The sequence below is a fragment of the Tenebrio molitor genome, chromosome 1 (genome assembly GCF_963966145.1).
Source record: "Tenebrio molitor chromosome 1, icTenMoli1.1, whole genome shotgun sequence".
NCBI classification, from domain to species: domain Eukaryota; kingdom Metazoa; phylum Arthropoda; class Insecta; order Coleoptera; family Tenebrionidae; genus Tenebrio; species Tenebrio molitor.
The window spans coordinates 5,630,267-5,638,267 of NC_091046.1; the positions used below are offsets into that span (position 1 = coordinate 5,630,267).

General features: G+C 36.2%; 1 protein-coding gene across 6 annotated transcripts in view; it reads right to left on the reverse strand.

The window, feature by feature from the left end:
- Positions 1 to 6,483, reverse strand: part of sv (shaven) — a 124,340-nt gene extending 117,857 nt beyond the window's left edge. For 2 of the 6 annotated variants that reach the window (XM_069052596.1, XM_069052640.1), the window contains exon 1: positions 6,041 to 6,482. The gene's annotated coding sequence lies outside the window, so the exon portion shown is untranslated. Of the gene's footprint in view, positions 1 to 6,040 lie in introns of all 6 variants that reach the window. The other 4 variants (XM_069052610.1, XM_069052620.1, XM_069052649.1 and 1 more) reach the window with 3 other exon arrangements.
- Between the last annotated feature and the right edge of the window lie 1,518 nt (positions 6,484 to 8,001).

The window sequence follows — 8,001 nt, forward strand, 5'->3', positions numbered from 1 at the left end:
ATTCGGAGGTGGTCGATTTACGCAGTCGGACGTCTTAAGCGACTTAAGTAGCTACTTAAGCCGGTCCGAGAGCACTCACGTCACGGACGCGCGATAATTTTCGGGGACAACTCCGAATTGCCAAAACAACAGAAATGACTCAAATCTTCTATCGGCGAATATTTTTGTCGTCGTAGGAAAGAGTCGCTATCTCGGTTTTTGCATAATTCGGCGGCGTTGGCTGTCATTGTCTCGCCGCCATTTGCATAATTATCGCCATTTACGACTGCAGAAAAGCTAAATTTTTGCAAGGTTGAATTTTTGCCGAATCTAATTAAATTTTCGTGTCGGAGCAATTCGCATGCAGCGTGATGCGTAATCAATCAGCTTTATGGGACCGATTAATGGAAGATGTCGTCTTCTAAGTGCGTGACAACTTCTTTATGCAGACCGCGTCGACCCTCAACAGTTATGAGGTGTTAAGGGGATTCGCAGGCTGAGTAACAGATAAAATGCACCACGTTCTGCGCCATTTTTGCCACAGCGACAGCGTTTCTAAGTGAAAATTGACACTCGAGGTGATACACGATTAACGTTTTCTAGGCAAAAAAGGCATAAAATAATACCTAATAGTTGCTCGATACGAAATTTGTGTTGCTAATAAAAGTTTTTTGTTATATTTGACTCAGAATTTGCAGCATCTCTCAAAAATCAAAGAGCATTTGGTAAAATTTGCTCGTCTACTTTATCTGCCGCTCGTCAGCGGAGATAAGTACTTTATCTGCTGCTCGTCAGATGCCATGGCAATGAAGTTACTCTTTAGAATTATCAATCCAGCAGTATAATATTATATTTTAAGGAGGTTTGAAGAAAATTACATTTTGTTGCCAAGACAGTCTAAAATATAATTTTGAATATGTTTAAATTGGAATGTTTTACTGTCAACAACTATTTAGCACAATAAAGAAAATTTGGAACTTGCTGGATTATCAAAATAGGTTATTGGGTTCATCAGTATTCTAGTTTTCTGATAAAAAATTAATTAATACAGTTTTACAACATACTAAAAACGCTATTAGATCATCACGATAGAAACAATTAATTTTTGAGATGTTGCATATATCGTGTTCCTATTTTATGACGACTTAATCTTAATTGTGATCACTGTTTCAGTAGTCCCAAACAACTTTCAAATATTTTATTTCAGCACTGTTAAAATTTTGTTAACAAGACACTGGCCATGTCTGCAGAATTTAAGTACCCTAAAACATTATCTTATTATATTTTTATCAATTCAAATTATGATTTAGGATAATGGGACAAACCACAGTAGTTAGAGTGATTATCCTGATTGAAAGGATCATGCAAGAAGCGTTCTGTTAGAATCAACAGGTGGATCAGAAATTTGAAAAATAATTTACAACAAACGCTTTCAGAAAGTTTTTAGAAGTAACACATCTATAGAAATAAAAGAAGCTTTTTGCTATTTATCGTTCATCACAAAATACAACTAGAAGGACACAGTAAAGCTCGCAACTAGAATCAGACGTAAATAGTCTACTGGTCAAGAAGTTGGTGAGTTTTATGTCCGTGTCGTGGTACTAATGACCGTAAAAAGGAGCCATAAACCTTGTAAACCAAGCCTGGGTTACTCTGGACGCACTTTTCTGCTTAATTGGCGCGATCTGCACCGAAAAACGGAAATCCATAAACACACATCTGGTAATTAAATCCAGAGGATGTTCCCCAGAAGCAGACGTCGTCGTTCTGTCGAAATCCGTCTGGGAAAGGAAGAGAGCGCTTACGCAAAATTTAGCCTGTCATAATTTCGTTAATTCCGATCGGTGTTCCTGCTTAAAATTCAGAGGACGGCGCGTAATAGATGTCTATCTGGGACACGTGTATTTTCCTGCAGACGTGTTGCTCCTTCGGATTACTGAAATGCGAGACATTCCGATAAATCTCGTCCGATAATTATCGACTCGTCTCGGATAATTGCTGGACGGCACTTAATAAAATAATATCGAGTAATATAACACAGGTGCATGTGGGAATAAGGTGCAACTATGATTTAATAAGGGTAAAACAACGTCCTCATATACCGACGCCGCATACCGCGGAATTATTTCGATTTATTGCGACGTTCGCTGGATTTTTTGCGAAATGCTCCGGTTTGTTGCCGGGGAATTACTTGTGGAAAAATAGGAGAAGTCGGATTCCTGCCATCATTACTTATATTTGAGCGAGGCATTTTTCAAGCGCAATTACAACGGAAGGCTCAGACTTGACAAAATTGCGCTCATTAACGACCTAATTAAAACTGACACAAGACGACGAGATTTTGGGAAGATTTTCTGTGTCATTGGCGGTCTAACATTTGGGAATTAATTGGGCAATCGAGAGATCGGCGCAGAGGTCATTGTTTTGGTCAAGACTATTTTTAATCTTTATTGATGCTAGAGTCTTGCAATAAAATGTGAAAAATGAGGGGCCGTTTTTACACGACAAAATCAACCGTTGCGAAAGACAACTATTAATTGGTGTTTCTTCATTTTTATTTAAATTTTGTTTATTTTGTCCCAATAATATCTTTGTTGAGGATCGTAACTCACACACTCACCTTCGGCGCTAATTAAATTCATAATGGTTTTTTAATTGCTGGATTCTCAAATTAAAAGTGGTTTGTCACTTTGATTCAAATTAATTTAATCGAGCGGTTAAAAATATCATTCCCTGCAACGTTTCTTTTCATTCTCCTCCTCATTTAAGCAAACTCAGATTTGTATTCTGCACAAAGTAATTAAACATTTTTTCCCTATTTTTGAAAACTTCAGGGCTACATTTTCAATGAAATTAGAATCTTGACTCATCAATTCGACAGGATTAGTTTTAGGGAAATAAAATACTTGAAAGTGATCAGAACAGATAGATACAAGATTATTTTGTTAATATTTGCAAAATTTACTGTAATTAAGAATGTTTAAAAAGCTTTAAAAAATCTCACAATTGGTTGAATATTTTATTTCAGGTTCAGATAAGCAATCTTAAGTAGATAATTTTGCAAACAAATTTCAAACAAAGAGAAATGGTATTTTGAGGACGTTGACTCACAATAAATGATTACAAAATGGCAAAATACATAAAATAAATCTGTTTAAAAATTTGGGCATTTGGCGTGGCATCAAAAATGCAAACATAGGAAGATTCATTTGTAAGAATTAAATTAATTTCTTTAAACCTACAGATATTGCAATACGTTTATTCTACAATATTTACAATAAAATGAAATACATATAAGGATTTTTTCTTCTGGGACAAAAATTACATTTTTTGTGAGCATTAATGTTATCTATTCAGGAGTACTTAATAAGATATGATTTTCTTATTATCACCGAGTACTCTGGCCAAGCGCCTAGGGCGCAACTTTACAATCGGGAGGTCCCGGGTTCTAACCCCGGTGCCGCCTGACCAGGTGTGGTTTTTTTTCAGAGGTTTCCCCAAACCATCACATCGTGGTATGTCTCATAGCACAGATAAGGCGTCAGTACACCTCTCAGTACCTACCTTCCTTCCGCACCCGTGCTCACCGTGCCCATCCCGAATCTTCCGGTCAGTGTGGCTGAAAAGGCTCTGGAAAGCCTCAGCAGCCCGCCCCCTTCTGGGGGAATGAAAAATGTATCCTTTCCTTCTTTTTTCTTATATCTGAACCATCACACATCCGAAGATACGGCATTCAGGCCACATTAATTCGTCATTAAGGATATTATTATCAAGTAATAATCATGTTTTCTTTATTTTCATTAAAGTTAAATTTAATCGAATTGAAGGATTCTGTTTTATCTAAATTTTAGCAGATATGAGAATAAATTAAATAATTGGTAACTTAGTTTAAAGATTCGTTGAAGACTGCAGTTTATCATAGAAATAAATATCAAATCACGAAAAAGTTTAAAACATTTTTCGCTTCGACCAATTTGTAGGTAGTATTTTACAATTCTAGCAAATATTTAAATATTTAAAAAGATCAGACCAAGCTGTATTAAAAATTTATCATATTAGAGCTTGACTATGCTATTTTTCAAAATTTTATTTTAATGGAAAAACTGGGAATAAAAATGAAAAATTAATTCTCACGACGAAGAATTTGACTTTAACACAATTTTAGTCTCACTTACGGATTTATATTGGAAAAAATATGCGGATTGCTTTAGTGAAATCCCAAAGAGAGATGAAACACCAAAAAGCTGTATTAATATTTTTTCGGCAACAATGAAAAATTTTTGACTGTATTTTACTGCTTTCAAATGTGTTCTAATTAATTTCTGCGATTCGTAAAGAACTGTTGCTTTGCAAAAATCCACCAAATTTAACCCAAGTGTAGATAATTTGTTGAACAAATAATTTCAATAAAATGACACAACTTTAATTCTCTTTTTATCATCACTTTGTTTTGTAATTTGTTAATTTACTTTTTCTCCCGAACCAGTAATTATCGTGTTTACAGTAACAATTTAAATTGAATCTTTTCAGTAGTGTTGAAAATCAATTACGTCGAGGCTATCAATTTACCATTTCTAGCTCACTTTTTGGTGTCTCAGAGAAAATATTTGCAAAACCGAATGAACGAGCTAGCCCAGTCCCCCAATTTTGTTTTTTTTTAGCCAGACCTGGTCAGAGACATATTTTAGAACAAAGAGTCAGACAGAGGTAATTAAAGAGTCATAAAAATCAGTTTTTTCTTTTATGGCAGCACGCGATATAAATCCGTAACAGTTTATGTCGTCATTTGCAAAAAGCACAATTGTAAAACGTCAACAAGAAGTCTTCCGCAGATTATTTTTACGCAGATATCGCAACGATTTGTCAAATTGAGTGAAGAATTAGCAGTGCCAGTCTGGATAACATTACGAAGAAAAATAACAGTCTTGTATTACATTAGAGAACTGGACGTCGGCTCCTTTAATCTAACAACAGCTCGTAATGACTACCTTTGCGTTACTCCTGATACTAATTATCTATTAGTTGAATAAATATCACAAAAAATTAATAAATTACCGTATTAAAAATACGTATCTGCTTTCCAGCTAAAATATTTGAACGATAATTATGTGCAAACTGACCATAAATTACCGCAACGTTATTAAAAAATTCTAATGAGGTCTAATTAACGATTATTAGCAGATATCAAATTTCTTGTGCTTTAGAAGAGCGCAGCAGCTCTCCTAACGATTCAATTAGAGATTTATGAATATTCCGTTGTTTGCACTTTGACCGTCCTAACTGGTGGAAAATAATCTTCCAATTTAAAAATTTAAATGTATAGTTTTCGGTCTTCCGGTAAGGACACTGGTTGCGATATCTATTAGTGAGGTCGGCATAAATATTTAACGAAATGAGTGCGGCAATACAATAGAGTCCATAATATAGAAAATAATGCAACGCGATAAAGTTGTAAGATGGCAGTAAAACACCCATAAAGTAGTCGCGACAATACCAAAGACCTGTTTAAAGCGTTTTAAGTAATGTAAAGCACGAAATATTTTTTTCAGCTTAAGTTTCAAGAATTTCAGATGAAGATACACTTTGACTCTGTGTATTGTTTAACAATACACGTATGAATAACAAATTTCGCGAATAGCAAAACCCCGCCGGTGCGATTTTCTCATGGACTGGTGGATGACTTCACGACGGTTTAACACCCGACGCCACAACCTTTGTCTTGCGAAGATAATATTTAAATTCGGCTGATTTGGTCGCAAGGTCCGTACTCATTATTCGGCGGATATTTCACATTTATTGAAGGTCAGTTCGATAACCTTCTGGACATATCACCAAAACAAGCGCTTTCCAGAACTGTAATTAGCGAGGTTCCGGTCGAGCCGCGCATTTCCCTGGAAAACCGCGACCGCGAGGATCGTTCCGGGATTAATCGCCAGCTTCCTGGACTCGCGGTCGTCGTTTTGGGATTGTGACCTCCGGAATATCTCGCGCAGGTGTGATTTCAGCGAGTAAAGCATCTCGGGGAAAATTTCAAGATTTTCACGGTTTTTTCCAGACTTACCTTAAAAGTCCAAGAGGAAAAGCGGGCACTCGACAACAGTAACAACAATCACGCACGAACACTGAACAACATCAGTTAAATTCCAGTCAATCGATCATAACATGTTAGTTTTTTTCCGGTGGGTCCGGTTCAAGCGCGGCTCTTCATGCCCGGACTTCACCGATCACTTTGGCCACTGGTCCCCATCCGAAATCCTGGAGGAGGGCGCGATCCTGGCACTGGAAGCACTGAAATCCGGAGACGTCGACGCTAGCACAAGACACAAACCGGAAGATGTCGATGCCGATGAGGCGATGAACTGTGTCCGTTCCGGAAGATTTTCGCAAGTTCTGGCAGGATCCCGGAACGAGGATCACGCGGAGTTGGCTTTTAAAAAGGATGCGATCCACTGACTTCTCTGTTCCGACTGTGCCGGACGAGTGAGTGCCCGTCGCACTGTTATGCTTCAAGAATCGCGTACACCTGTTGAAGTGGAGGGGCACTCAACAACCCCACCAACAGGTACTATTGTTATAGTTTGATATCAAACGCAGGAAATTGTCGGAAATTGTTGGAAGTGGACGAGGGTTCGGTGACGGCTCCCGACGAGTTAAACGGGCGCTGTTGCGATCCAGATTTGGCGCCCGGTGAATTGTTCTGGAAGAGCGCAGGGAAATGCGGATGTACCGGTACCGGAGGAAATGCAGTTGCTGCAGGATGTTTTAAATCTGCGCGCCGTTGCTGTATCGGGATCTCGGAAATTGTAATTTGTACTGATAATTAAATTAGTGGAGTTATGCAGAATTTTGTCGTGAAAGTTGATATGTAAATGGCGTTTCATTCTTATCTCTTTTGCATGTTCTATTACTCCTTTAATTAAGCTAATTTTTAACAATGTTATGTAATGTATTCAGGAATTTTTCTGGTAAATTATTATGTTCCCAAAATAGACTAGAATGGTTATTATTAATTATTATCTAATTATAATTACGGAAATTCTTGGAAGACTGGATCGAAAAAAAATTCTGACGGTAATCAACGGCGTAAATTTGGTTTTTTAAAATTATAAATTTGCAAAAATAAGAAAACACTTTGTACTGTTTGTTGTTGTTTCATTTTGATTTGAATACGATTTAGGTACAGCATTTTGAAAGGAATTTAATGTCATTGTTGACAAATATTTTTTTACTACCTACCACACTGCCAATTTCTCCACAAAATTGATTTATTTTTTAAATGAAGACACTACGTATAAATAAATAGTTATGTTCTTAAAATAGACCCGAATGTCATTATTAATTACTCGTTAAAAAAAATATCTATAACAATCGATTGAAAAATATGTAGTTAGTGTAAAATACAAATTAAATCATTCGCTGTTCAACATTTTTGCAATTTATGAGTACTTTTTTACGTTTATTTAATTTATATCATTTTGAAAGTAGGTAAGTTTATTAGCATCTTTGAATGTCGCTAATAAATATTTCAAGTTCTTATTTACTGCATCTGTAGAAAATTAACAAATTTTGTCACAATAAAAAATAGCAAGATGACCGTTCAACGTTAAAAAGTAAACTTTAGCCTTTACTAGACTTTACTAATATTATTGAACCTTAAAGTAATAAGTAATATTGCTGCAAGAGAACTAGGAATTACTGGTGCCTTAAAATTTGAAAATTGTAAGTTTAAAAATTGTCATTTTTACTGTACCTAACTGCACCAAAAGAAAATAAAGGAATTCATGTCTGATTTTTTTTTGTGATTCGCTTGAAGATAAAATACTCCTGAAGTGTGGTCGCTGAACAGATGGAGTAATAAAACCGCCCCCTAGTGCCCGCGTATTTTAAACAGCAACTTCCAATTGGCTTATTCAAAACGTGCGTATATTTTTGAAAGCCTGATGTACATCCACAAAAATTACTTGACGGAATCTCATTAATTTTAACCTCGCTTCGGCAGTTTGACAACGTGTTCATGTTTGG